Below are 14,957 nucleotides of genomic sequence, written 5' to 3' on the forward strand. Positions count from 1 at the left end.
AGGTCACATTTGGGAAGTCAGCTTCCTTGTTTCTTGGGCTTTTCTTAAACTTTGTGTGGAAAGCTCTTTTCTTTAACCATGGGAATCACCCAGTTAAAGGAGTATTTCTAACCTAGGGTTGGGGTGGGCAGATTAGAGATTACTGGTAGGCCACATCCTCATTCCATTTTTTTTCTGGAGATCCTTCTGGATGTGGCCTCTGTAGACTTCAATATCACACTATGACTACTCTGCCCCCTAATGAACCAAGTCTGATTCACCAAATATCTAAAACAAAAGGAAAAATGCAGATAAGAAAGGACTATCTGAAAACCTTCAGGGAAAGCACTGTAGAGAGAATGAAGGGGATGGGGTTGTCTAAGTTGCCCATTCTGGTACATTCAGAAATCCTATTTCAAGCAAACTTCAAATCTCATTATCTTGTTCCCAAAGGCCAAGCACAAAAATGACCACAGCACAACTATCTTAACTTTGGGAAGGACAATTTTTAAAGTGCAGGACTTCAGTCATGTACAGAGTGACCTGAAGAGCAGCAATGTAGCCTATATACAACAATTCCCAGTAGCTTATCTTAAGGGAATATTGTGCATGCAGATTTCCAAGACACCCACACCTCAGAGATAATGCCAGTGACTTAATCAAATACTTTCCTGCCTGCACAACTGTGATACCTAAAGCTGCTAGGAACATCATTTTTAGACATCCGTGGGAGGGATTCTTTTTGTAATTCTGCATTTCTTTAACTCCCACCACATGTCTAGGCTTGCCTTCCAAAGACACACACTGCCACCTTTTCAGAGCATTCTTTGTCTTTTTTTTTTTTTTTTTTTTAGCCATGGACTTAGTAGCCTTCCTAGGGTTGCTTGCAGCAAATGCTAAAATAGCAAGTATGATTTCACTGGCAGTACATGAACTGACCTGAGAGCAAATCCCATTGGGTCCTCTAGAACTGAGTCTGTCATCCCTCCTTCCTCTCAATGTGCTTTTGTTCTTACCTCCTCAGGCACCATTCCACTCTCCTAAAACATCCAATGAGAACAAAGGATCAGTTAACTCTGACACCTTTAAGGGGACAGCTATTCAAGTAAAATCCTAAGACAATGCTGGTGAACAAGGCATAGAGCCAATGTTCTGAAAGCCCATCTCTGATGGGTGAGCAAGATTAATAAATAGAACATGCAAAAGGGTGAACTAAGTTCTGTGACAAGAGTAAACAAAAGAGAATATGAAATCACACAGAATAGAGCAGGTATCACAGTAGGCTTCCAAGAATATATATTTCAGCTGAGGTAGAGACCATAATGAGCAACCCTGGTGGCTCAGTGGTAAAGAATCCATCTGCCAATGCAGAGATGAGGGTTCAATCCCTAGATCAGGAATATCCCCTGGAGAAAGAAATGGCAAACCATTCCAGTATTTTTTCTTGCCTGGGAAATGCCACGGACAAAGAAGCCTGGTGGCATATAGTCCACGAGGTAACAGGAATCAGACCTGACTTAGCTATTAAACAACAACAACAGGAAACATAAATGAGATTTAGCCAAAAAAAGACAGTGGAGAGAAAACTGTTCCAGCCACAAGGGATGGCATGTACAGAGACCTGGAAGAGACAGAAAACATTTGGAAACTGCAGGAAGGCTCGTAGAACCAGTTAAATAATTAAGCATATAAACTCACTCATCAGAAAGATCTGAATTTCAATTCTATGACTTGGGGCAGATTATTTAACCTTTCTGTGCCTCAGTTTCCTCATCTATAAAAGGGAGATGATAAGAAGCACATAATAAGCTCTCAAAACCCATTAGTGATTATTACACTAGCATTGTATTACTTTATTATAATTCATTATTTTTAGCATTATTTTTATTATTTTTAATATTAAAATATTACCTTTTATTATTAAACCTCAATTTAAGTCTCAACTGAAGAAAACTGAGAATAACACTTTACCTTCCTGGGTTTTAACATATAAAAATTATACATGGTTTTAAATAAAAAATAAATTCCTGTTTAAACTCTGTTAGGAATGCATTTACCTGCAAATAAGGGAAGAACTTCTGATAGAGTCAATATAAAACACTAAAATTAAACATTAGTGGGAGGTTTTCTCACACAAAAAGAAACCTAGAACTTCCCTGGTGGTCCAACAGTTAAGAATCTGCCTGTCACAGGTTCAATCCATGGTCTGAGAATATTCCACATACCCAAGGGCAAATAAGCCCTCAAGAGCCACACTACTGAGCCCCCGGCTCTAGAGCCTGTGCTCTGCAACAGGAAAAGCTACTGCAATGAGAAGCTGTGGCACCACAGTGAAGAGAAGCCCTAGCTCTCTGCAACCAGAGACAGTCCACCTGCAACAACAAAGACCCAGCACAGAAAAAGAAAAAAAAAAGAAACCAGGATATAGGTTCCTGCTGGTGCTGATTTTGTAAATTGATGACATTTGGGCTGGCATTTCTGCAGTTCTCTTGAAATTTCTCTGTGCTTGCTGCTTCCATCACAAATGGTAGCTTTGATTCCTAATGGTAAATTCATATTCAAGTAAGAAAAGCTGGGGAAAGGGTTATGTCCGACACACACCAGGTTATATTCCCTTTGAAGAGGGAAGTGAAACCTTACCCAGAAACTTCCAGGAGACATTCACCTACACCAGTTTACCAGAACAGCAATGTGTGGCTAACTCTGGTTCAAGGGAGGCTGGAAAGTGACCATTCATCTAGGAATATTGCTACTCAACTCAGAGTTTGTCAGCAAGAAAGGAGAGAATGGATATTAATGACCAATCAATACTTTCTGCCATAGTATTACTTAATGACTCTTCCATGTGCCAAGCTCTGTGTAGAGTGCTTTATATGAATTATTTTATTTACTCTTCACATTTTATACAACGATGCACTTATTACTGCTGCTACTGCTACTGCTGCTAAGTCGCTTCAGTCGTGTCCAACTCTGTGCGACCCCATAGACGGCAGCCCACCAGGCTCCCCCGTCCCTGGGATTCTCCAGGCAAGAACACTGGAGTGGGTTGCCATTTCCTTCTCCAAAGCATGAAAGTGAAAAGTGAAAGTGAAGTCGTTCAGCCGTGTCCGGCTCTTCGCGACCCCATGCGCTGCAGCCTACCAGGCTCCTCCATCCATGGGATTTTCCAGGCAAGAGTAGTGGAGTGGGGTGCCATCGCGGTGTTATTTAATGGATAAGGAGATAGAGGCACAGATAGAGAAAGAGTAATTTGGGCCTCACATATTGCCTTCTCCAGGGGATCTTCCCAACCCAGGTGTTAAACCCAGGTCTCCCACATTGTAGGCAGATTCTTCACTGTCTGAGCCACAGGGGAAGCCCTGACTAATACACACAACTATTAGGTGGTAAAGGTGGGTGCCAAAGCCAGACAAATGGACTCCAGGCCATGGAGTCAGAAAGAAAGAAATTGTTCATAGGGCCTCTCCAAAATGAACTCACATTTTGAGCTACTATTGTGGTTGAAATATAGTGTGAGAAACCACGAGCTTTCGCGTTCCTCTAAACGTCCATCCCACAACTCTGGCACCCAGCTTTTTCCCAGTACCTGTGTTGAGCACTGTGTCATCTCACATACTCCTTCCTGTCTCACCATGCCTGCCCTTGTGCTTCTTGAGTTAAGGGGCATATCCTAAATTTAAGTCCACCTCTCCATCAACAACTTGTCTTCAACAAACCCAAAAGAATGCTGCTAATCAAAGAAAATCAACCAGAGTTTGGTTTTAAATTCAAAAGCCCTCTGAGTTCTGCTTTCCTAGGCATAGAGTCTGTCCCTTAGCAGCCTCAAAGTGGTGGTACTGGGGGTAGAGGAATCATGGGCTAGGGATGCATGGTAGAAACAGACTTCAAATATCCCAGCTCTTCTCAAATAAAGAAGCATCTTTAACTTTTCTCTGTTTCTTCTCTTCTTAGCTCCTCTCAATTCTGATTTGAGGGAATCAGAAAAGTTCTGTATTTCTTATTAGGAATAGCATAAAAGAGTAATGTGGCATCAGTGTCTTGACCTAAGACCTATAGGTCTGGGGATGTGTGTCTTCATCAAACATCAGTAATTTAGGGTCTATTTAATGAGATAAGTAAATCATAACAGCAAGCATGTACCTAGACCTAATATAGATCCAGCTGTTAGTCCACTCAAGTAGCTAAAAAAGGAGACAAAACCAATCACTATGCCTCTTTCATTAAACTTTAGGCATGAGAATAATTTGAGCTTGGTCAGTGTCATGTAGTTGATGCTATTTTTTTTTTGTTGAAAGTTCCTTGTGTTTCTGCAGAGATCCACCCAGCAATACCCCCTTTGCATTGGAACCTGGTGGTTATGTCTTACCCTCAGGTCTTGCCCTTCTCTCTCCACAGCTAGAGCTGCTATTCTGAAATAGCTACCTGCTGGCTCCTTCCTGTCCTACCCACTGTTCTCTGTCAGAGCCTGCATGCTCCTCAGTTCTGGGTAACCTTTGGTTACAATGTAGAAGTTATAACAACTCCAGTCATGGGGTTTTTGCACTGTTGGTGAGCTTGATCAGAGGGATCAGTTGGATGCTTCTCCTGCTCTGAGTAATCAGATCAGTACATCAGCCTGTGATGTCTGAAGGAGTCAGAGCCTTCTGGGTCTGCTAGGTAAGAAAGTAAAGTCATGCCTATTGTCCTCGGTGATCTCTTCATGAAAAGCCTTACCTGCCAACAACCAAAGAAGAATGGGTGAGCGACAAACTGGCTGGAGCCCTTAAGCCTGATGCATAGGGCTGAACAGGATGAGAAGAGTCTGAGGAGGGGAAGGATAACTCCAATTTTACTGCCAAGCAGAATGCTTTTCAGCCTAACGATTTTTGTTTTCAACAATCTGTCTTGGCCATTTGAATTACAGACTGTATGTTTTATCTATAGTGATCTCAGCCTCTGCCTAATTCGCCATGGTTTGTCTGAGGTTTTCTTCTTAGAGGTCACGACTGTACGCCAGCTTCCTTCACCAAGTAGCTGGTGCATGAGACAAATACGACCACATTCTCCATTAGGATTAAAAGCCCACAGCTGGGATTCATAAGGATATTTTAAACACCAAGTGTTTTACCCAGTCACACTCCCATAGCCATTGTACCATGGAGAATAGGAGAGGGTAAGGAGGAGATAGAATTTCCATTTGTGTTAGAAAAACAGTATACGCACTTAGGAAGTTGCAATTCCAATTTGTACTGAAGCACAGTGGATATTAGAAAGCATACTTGAAAGAAAAGCCACGGTTATTTGTTTTACATAATAATGGATTCAGAGAAGTTTTCAAAACAGCAAAATTGGTTGCTTCATCAAAGTTTATTTCTGGATCTTTTGATAGGCCAGTAGACTCCAAACCAACTCTAAATGTCCTACATGATTTCCAAAGAATGTCTCAATATGTCAATTTTCTTCCACTTTGGAAGAAAGAAAAACAAAATAGCTGAAGTTTGCTCAGAGCCAGAGGAAAATATTATCTCTTTTTTGCAAAGTAATAGGCCAGCATTAAGTATGTTCCTTTAAAAAAAAATTTTTTTTTTTGTTTCTTTCTCTGCACTGGCAGCATTTCAACAACAAAAAAGCTTTCCACTGAGATTAAAGATCGTTCCAGACATCTAATTTCTCAGGGCACAGATATCCTGCAGCCAAAAATGAGATGAACTCTGGGATCAGGAAGAAAGCTTTCCAAAGCCCCAGTCTGTAGTTGAGTTGACTTGCCCAGCGTGATATATTTGGATGATCCAATCATTTTAAAATAACAAATGCTCTCTTAAAGAGAAGGTAACCTCTAATATCATTAGAGACCCCAGTGTTGCTCTGATTGTTACACTCTTTTCTTTTCTTCTTATCTATAATCTGATAACCAGTGGGAAGCCAGGAGAACAAAGCCATCTCAGACACTGTACATCAATCAAGAAATCAGTTGTACTACAATGACAACTCAGCTGGTGGTTCTGAAGGTTTATGCCATGAGCCAGCATAAAATGTAATCATCTCAGGAGTCAGGGCATATTATGGAAGAGCAAGAAGCCTTGCTTTAGAGCTTGAGAAGATCAGCAGGGAAATGATGGGAGCACAGATAAAAGTCTTCACCATATTAAAATGGTTTTAATAAACAATTCAGGATAAAGGAGAGCCTTATGTCACATTTTCATGGGTAGCAGGGCCCTGAAGGGCAGCATGCAGAAATTTAGAACAAAGAGTAGCAGGCATGTTCCTTGGACACTGTTTGTACACCCTCTCTAGTATAAAATCTGGCTGCTGCTGCTAAGTCACTTCAGTGGTGTCTGACTCTGTGCGACCCCACAGATGGCAGCCTACTAGGCTCCTCTGTCCCTGGGATTCTCCAGGCAAGAACACAGGAGTGGGTTGCCATTTCCTTCTCCAATGCATGAAGGTGAAAAGTGAAAGTGAAGTCTCTCAGTCGTGCCCGACTCTTCGGGGTCCCATGGACTGCAGTCTACCAGGCTCCTCAGTCCATGGGATTTTCCAGGCAAGAGTACTGGAGTGGGTTGGCATTGCCTTTTCCAATAAAATCTGGCTAGCTCCACTGAACTGTGGAATGCCGCTACAAGGAAAATGCCTTCTCTTAAAACCCAAAAGGATTTTTTTAAGTATGCATATAATTTTTTCTGTCATTGACAATCCAAAAAAATCATTTCTCTGTTATTGGGCTCACCCCACCAAAAGAATGATGCAGCACTTGAAAGTTCAGAATCCAGCTTATCTGAGTTTACTGTTTGTCATTGATCTTCTGACATTAGCTGGCTGGCTGATGAGAGCAAAACACACTCAAGTGAGCGAGGTCCACAGTACAGAGGGAGAAAGTTGATTACTTCTCCTTAATCCTCTGAGTTCCACTTACGTAACAAACTCTAATATCCAGTACTTTCCACTCTGTGAAGTTGTGATATTCTCTTTTCCCTTCAGTATAATCTAGGGATTGTGATGTGTTTATCTACAAGTGGGTTTGTTATGTCCATTTTTTGTATACTGAAAACTTTCTGAGATCTCCCTCCCAAGCACTTTTAAATCATTGCCATTGTCAAAATCAATGTCATTATTACTATTATTTTTTTTTACCAAACACTAACTGTAAGGAAGGGACTGTACAAAATGGTTTCTGTACATTATCTCATTTAATCTTCATAATCACCTTGTGAGAAAGACAGTACAAACCCACAAGATGCAAATTAGAATTTTGGCTCAAAAACATTTATTAACTTGCCCAAGATCAAGCAGTTAGCAAGCACAGGATTGAAATTTGAACCAGGTCACCTGAACTCAAATTCCATCTTTTAGCTATTATTCTACACTGCTTTCTGAGGCTGAACTTAAACCTCTCTTTTCAACTTCAGTCCATTTCCTTGTTAAGAGTTTCACATTTCAGTGACCACAGTCCCTCATGCAATACCCAGTAAAGAAGAAAAAACAGTTCATTTTTAGTTTAGGGGGTTGGGGAAATCCAGTAACTCTGCAATAATCTAAAAATTACCTTATAAATAAAAAGGCTTTGAAAATCTCACCCCCACACTATGTTCCAATCACACTAAACCACTTGTTATTCTAACTGGGCTCAGCTTTACACTGGCTTTTCTGTTTGCCTCTAATTCCCTTCTTAAAATTTACAAAATGTTCAGCCTTTCCTTATTCGAACATTTAATGTTCATTCTCAACAGCATATTTATTATCAGTGTTGCTAAGAAGATTTGCTTCCTCCAAAGCCCTCTGTCAAATGCAGGCTTCCTGCATATGTTGATGCCCTACGTTTGGGTTCTTTTGTCTGTGTGTTTAAATGCTGAAGCCAGTTCCCTCAGGATACTCCAAGCTCTCTGGCTCACAGCCTTGTGAATTTACCCCTTTGCTGCAAACAGAAGCGAATGCAACAAATGAAGAATCCTTTAAAGTCCTTTTCATAGTGTGAGCTTAAAACAGTCCTCTTCCTCAATTGAAAAGAGATACAGACACTCGCACAATTTCTATTTATAGGTCTGGCTATCCAACTATTTTATGTTGCATTTCCATATCAAAAAAGCATTTTATTGACTCATAACTTTTACATTTGAAGAGGATCTCAGTTTTTTTTTCCATCTTTTTGCACAGAATTATAAGAGATACTTTAGACACTGTGTGAAGCCTTGAACAGAAAAATAAAATAGAATAAAATAACCAAATGTTACTGCTCTTCTACTCAGAAAGTCCTATTAACCCTTGCAAGGCTGATGTCACCTAATATCTATATAGCTAGTTAGCGCTGTGCTTCTACATCAGTAGGGAGCATTTCTGGATAGCTTGTTTTGTAGAAAACAGCACTAGCAACTGGCACAGATGAAAGAATAGAAACTAAGATTTCTGCAGTCAAGGAAGTATTGCATGTAGCTCTGCTGTAGAAATTCTGACCTTAATGATAGAAGATAACATTGTTGACAAGGTTCCAAGTGTTGTATTAAGTACCTTACATGCATTCTCTCCCTTAATCTTCTCAATAACCCTATAGGGTGAGATAGACATTAGCTTTTGTTCAAATCTGAGGCATTAGGCTAAATGTGCCTGTGTTATCACAACCAGTAAAGGCAGTGAGTCCAGGTCTGGAGTCTATGCTCCTGATCACTAAATTATGCTAAAATTTACTAAAATTCTGCTGAAATGAATCTCTACTGCTTCCAGATAGGGTGGAAGACAAGAGTTCCTCAGGAAATGACATAATGAGAAAAGAAATAGATCATTTTCTGAAGTGTATTTATTGGTTGCATCCAGTTTATTCATTCAAAAAGCATTCTTTGAAACTACTTAGTATGTACCAAGCAGTATCCTAGATGTAGATGATGTATCAGTGGCTAAAAGAAAAAAAAATCTCTCACATTCTTTGGAAAGGAATTAGACAAAAATAATAAATAGATATTTTATAATGATAGTTTATAGGTATTTACATAGGCACTTTATAATGATAAAATACATAGCTGTTTTATAATGATAATTCTTGGTAAAAAGCCAGCCAACCAACCAACCAAACAAACAAAAAACCAACAAAAGGAAGAGGAATAGAGAGTTTCAGAGTATAAGATATCAGGGAGGAAAAAGTAGAATAAAGAGACAGAAGACATGGTCAGTGACAGTGAGGGGAGGAAAACCAGGAGAGTGTGATGTCTAAGAAGCCAAGTGGAAAAAATTTCCAAAAAGGAGGGGATAATCAACCATGTCACATGCTGTGGTGCTCTCAGATGTGCTGTTTGATAACAACGGTGAGGTCAAACACCTAATTGGAGCAGTTCAGGAGCAAAGTGAAAGTGAAACTCGCTCAGTCATGTCTGACTCTTTGTGACCCCATGGACTTTATAGTCCATGGAATTCTCCTGGCCACAATACTGGAGTGGGTAGCCTTTCCCTTCTCCAGGGGATCGTCCCAATCCAGGGATTGAACCCAGGTCTCCTGCATTGCAGGGGGATTCTTTACCAGCTGAGCCTCCTGGGAAGCCCAAGTGAGGCAGACAAATTGGAGGCAGGCTGTTTGCTAAGGCTGCTGTAATAAAACACCAGAGACTGAGCTTCCTTGGTGGCTCAGTGGTAAAAATCTGCCTGCCAGTGTAGGAGACCCGAGTTTGATCCCTGGTCCAGGAAAATCCCACAGGGAGGCCTGGAGTGCTGCAATTCATGGGGTCGCAAAGAGTCGGACACAACTAAGCCACTGAACTGAACTGAACTGAACCCTCAGTAAATCTTTAATCCAATTTTCTGCTAATGGGTGGGTCTGTGTTCCCTCCCTGTAGTTTGGCCTGAGGCCATACTATGGTAGGTATAATGGTGACCTCCTTCAAAAGGACTGATGCCAGCATGCCATGGCTCCCAGGACTGTTGTATTCATGACTCTGACCCCGTGGCAGGCCACTGTCAACCCACACATCCACCGGAGACTCCTGGACATTCACAGGCAAGTCTAGATCAGTTTCTTGTGGGATCACTGCTTCTTTATCCTGGGTCCTGCTGCTCACAAGGTTTTGTTTGTGCCCTCCAAGAAGTCTCTTTCCTGGTACTGTGGAAGTTCTGTAGTTGAATTCCATTGGCCTTCAAAGTCAAATTCCCTGGGGGTTCTCAGTCCCTTTGCCAGATCCCCAGGTTCTGGCAAATCCGTTGTGGGCCCCAGAAGTTTTGCAAAGGTGTGAGAACTTCCTTGGTATAACTGTTCTCCAATTTGTGGGTCATCTGCTTGGGGGCTCTGTGGTGGGGCTAATGCCAATCTCCTCCAAGAGGATTTATGCCACATGGCACGCCTCCCAGGTCTGCTGCAGCTCTACCCCCTGTCCCTGCAGCAGGTCACTGCTGACCTGTGCCTCTACAGGAAACAGACACTCAAAGGCAAGTCTGGCTCAGTCTCTTATGGGGTCCCTGTGTCCTGGTGTGCACAAGGTTTTGTTTGTGTCCTCGTAGAATCTCTGGTAGGCATAGGGTTGATTTAGATGTGATTTTGCCTCTCCTAACATCCTGTAGGGGCTTCTCCTTTGCCCTTGGATGCAGTGTATCTTTTTTTGGTGGGATGCAACATTCTGCTGTCAATGGTTGTTCATCAGCTAATTGCAAATTTTGGAATTCTCACAGGAAAAGATGAGCGCATGTCCTTCTATTCTACCATCTTGACAAGAACCATAAAGAAGGCTGAGAACTGAAGAATTGATGCTTTTGGACTGTGATGTTGGAGAAGACTCTTGAGAGTCTCTTGGACTGCTAGGAAATCAAACCACAAACCAGTCAATCCTAAAGGAAATCAGTCCTGAATATTCACTGAAAAGGCTGATACCAAAGCTGAACCTCGAATACTTTGGCCACCTGATGTGAAGAGCCAACTCGCTAGACAAGACCCTGATGCTGGGAAAGATTGAAGGCAGGAGGAGAAGGAGACAACAGGGGATGAGGTGGTTGGATGGCATCACTGACTTGATGGATATTAGTTTGAGCAAGCTCTGGGCGATGGTGAAGGACAGGGAAACCTGGTGTGCTATGGTCCATGGGGTCGCAAGATGTTAGACATGACTGAGCAACAAAAGGACTTCTCAACCTTTTCAGTAAGTAAAACACCTTTCAGTTTTAAAGGAGGGGACAGATTATGCAGCATTTCTGTGTATATATAATTACAATTTTCATATATCATATAGTGTTCTGGTGTCCATAGCACACCATTTGGTAAATGCTTGTCTGTCTTAATAATAATAATAATAATAATAGCCATTGTATATTGATGGTCTACTGTGGGTAAAGCCAATGAGTCTCAATCCCATTGAAAAGTCATTTCCATCTAGTCAATTGCTATTGGCCTTTCTATTGCTGTTGTCACTGTGTTGTTTTTATCACTTCAGACACACTAAATCAAAAATCTCAGTGTGGAACCATGATTGTGATGAATAGCTAAAGTTGAGGAGCATCATGCTAAGTACTTTCTAAGCATTATTTCGTTTAATTGTTTCAACTGCTTAAAGCATAGGTTCTATTAGTATAGTTCAATACATTAACAATAGTGGATGTTTGGCCTTAGAACTACTCTTCTCATGTCCCTCATTTAGGGAAGAAATTATTTGTCCTGCTTTTTCTTACTGTACCTTGACTTTGCTTTACAAACCTTCTTTTCATGGTTCTTCAGGCAGCACAAGCAACCTGAATTAACCTAATAAGATGGATTTATTTGCTATTTCCTTTAAATATATAATGTTTTATTGGGGAGATCCTATCTATTAAAGTCAAAATTCTGTTGCTCAGAGTAAGTAAAACCAGTAAATAGTCATCATATCTCTTTTTAGAATATACTTCCTTTAAATTGTTTCCTCCATACATTTCACAAATAGCCTGGTAAAGGGAAGTTCATTCAAATTATTTTTCTCCTAACATATAGTTGAAATTACCTTAAAAAGAAAGAAATTTTGAATGGTATGGGGAAAGGGGGAGCATAATGGGATATTAAGTTGCCAGCTGAGGATTGAACAGTTAAAATACAGATGAAGAAAAGGTAGCACCAGAATGAGAAAAAGTAAAGAATGGAAAGAGAGAAGGAGACCAAAACAAATTTGCAAATTTTGAAAACTTGCTGAGGATCCAAATAACTCTAATCCTGTTATTGGAGTTAGACTGCTTTAAAATATGCTTTAAAAATATTATCTCATATGTTAAGCCATTAGCAGACTGCAGGGTCAACTTCTATTTTCCATACCAACTCCCTTATTTGCATAGCAAAATAACAAAAAAAAAGTTCAGGACTAATTCTCTCATTGTGTATATTCTATTTTGCACCCAAATTACTAATGCCCTCCTTCTTTTTAAAATGCAAATTGCACGAGACTTCAGAAATCAATTCATGAATTTCTAATTTGGTAAATCTTCCCACCTTGAATTGGAGAGTTAACCCCCTGGAAAAAACCTTAAACGTCTTAAGACTCCAAAGCACTTGAAGTCTCTTCTTTTTTTCTGAACTTTTCACTTCAATTGGCATTTTGAGCTTGAAAAACTCAAATAGCCAGTAGAGGTAAATTATCTATGAATAAATGAAAAACTCGATCTCAAGTCAAAAACTGATGAAAGACCCAAGCTATAAAGCTAGAATGGGTTGCAAAGAGAAGGCAAGCATTTAAGATTAGATCACACTGTGACAATGAAAGAAGTCAATAAGAAATCCCCAAAGAAGGTAAAAACAACAGTCCCAAGCAAATTAAGAAAGCCAAGGAGCCTGTTAACAATAATCATATCCTACTCATAATTGATGCTCTATTGAAGTACTGTGCCAAGGAGAGGTTTTGCCACATGTTCATCAGTATCAGAGTTATTAAAGGAGTATATCAGTTAATAGGATAAACAAAGACTGTGCTGCAGATCATGCTGTAAAAATCAAAACCCCATAAAATGTATCCTATAAAAAAAAGTGTCAACCTGCTAAATGAATAAAAGCTTGACCACCTTCATCCTTCATTTTAGTTTATGTTGTCTTTTATAAAACAACAGAATGGGCACATGATCTTTAATGGGCAAATTGTTAGGAGAAACACTGAAATCACCCACCCTGGTCAGGCACCATAGTAACCATCTTCACAAGTTACTTTATGATTGGAGGTCCCGGTAAGGAACATGGAACTAACAAGACACCATCAAACAGAAGGATTTGGAAAAGGTCAAAAGGAGACAGGAGATGCCCGTCCATAGGTCCTACCAACCTCTCAGAATCCTCACTGAAATCCACCTTGGCTGAGCAATGTGTGACACCAGGAAGGACCCTGAGTCAGAATGACTGGTTAGAGGCCAACCTAAGAACAAACCTCATCACCATAAAACCCAAGGCTGTGAGCCACATGGCAGAGCAGTTCTCCTGGTTTCCCTTACCCTCCTGCTCTCTGCCTGGACACTCTCTTCCCAATAAAGTCTCTGGCTTTATCACCATGTGTGTCTCTTTGGACAAGTCATTTCTGAGTCCTAGACAAGAGCCCAGTCTCAGGTCCTGGAAGGGGTCCTCCTTCCTGCAACAATATGAGCTACTTTTCTAGCAATGAAACTGTCCGCTTTCTTCCAGACTGAAATCAAAAGACTTGATGGTTTTGCTATATTTAATCAGATTGTTGTTTCATGGAGATAATCAATGGTGACAATAAGAAGCAACTGATAACAGGTCAGGGCCAAGCAAAACAATGCACATGGGGTTGAGCTACATTTTTAACCTGAGATGTTTAGGTCCTGTTTCAGCACTTTTCTCATCTTGTAAAACTATTTGTGTACAATGTTGGCAGGGTACAAATCATGATAAATCTTTTTCTACTAAATACACTTAGGGTTTCGGGAGTTCACGTTTTCTCACGTGGAAATAGCTTCGCTGCTTTCCCCTTCCCTCTCACCCCCCATATTGAATGCAGCATCCTGCCACCCTAGCATTTAACTCTTATGAAAGATGAGTTTTATCAGTATCTCCCTCAGTCAGCAAAAATTCTTAGGCTATGGAACCAGAGAAAGGTACAGCTTTTACAAATGCCTGTCACCATGTTTAGCACAAAGAGACAGTTTTATTAAGTAATACTTGTACATTTCTCAGTCTCTGATATATGGATATTAGGTGTGAGAGGTGTGTAGCTAAAGACTGTTAACTATCATTCTTGATGATTGTTTGCATTTATATAGCATATTTCATAGGATAAAATCAAATAATTGAAGTTGTTATACTAATTAATGCAAGGCAGCAAGTGTCATTACTTCCATGTCTGTGGTGAGAGAATGAGGGTCTCTGAGAAGCCAAAAAAGGAGCCTCCCAGGGCCTCCCTGAGACTCAAATGGTTCCCATGGAGCATATAGACCTTGAGAGAAGTTCTCCAACACTTTGATGAGGCCATTTCTGATCCTCATAAAATGAAAATTATTTTCCAGAATTGTTTGGAGGCTCTGATTTTCAATTCACTTCAGACAAATCCTGTGTTGTAGCCAGTGTCTGAAGGGATACAGCAGTCCTTTAAATGTTTCTCTTCAAATTCTATCAGAGAGGTGGTGCTCCTGGGACTAAGGAATTGGGCATTTTTGATCCATCATGCCTATCAAATTGCAAATCTTTGAAAGATCTTAAAATCATAGTCAAGCCAGATGAAGCATGACATTAAGGTCATATGCCTTGACCCTCCCTAAAATGCCTTTATGGGAGCCTACAAAGAGGATCACTGAATGCCAGCTGTGTGGCCAAACCACCACTGATTAATGAGAAAAATTTCTGATCAATGAGACTAAGTCTCTCATTTATTCAGCCTCATTTACATAATGCTCTGCCAGCTCCACACCTTAAGGATACTGTGACAAACAGGAACACAGACCCTGGCTTCAGGCAGATTGACCCCCACCTCTCCCCCCATCTCTGCCATGCTGTTAGGACTCCAACGCAAGTTGAAGCAAAACAAATCTTCCTTCCCTGAGAAACATTTCTGAGATCCCACAAAAGTGTACTAGAC

The sequence above is a fragment of the Bos indicus x Bos taurus genome, chromosome 3 (genome assembly GCF_003369695.1).
Source record: "Bos indicus x Bos taurus breed Angus x Brahman F1 hybrid chromosome 3, Bos_hybrid_MaternalHap_v2.0, whole genome shotgun sequence".
In the NCBI taxonomy this organism is placed as follows: Eukaryota; Metazoa; Chordata; class Mammalia; order Artiodactyla; family Bovidae; genus Bos; species Bos indicus x Bos taurus.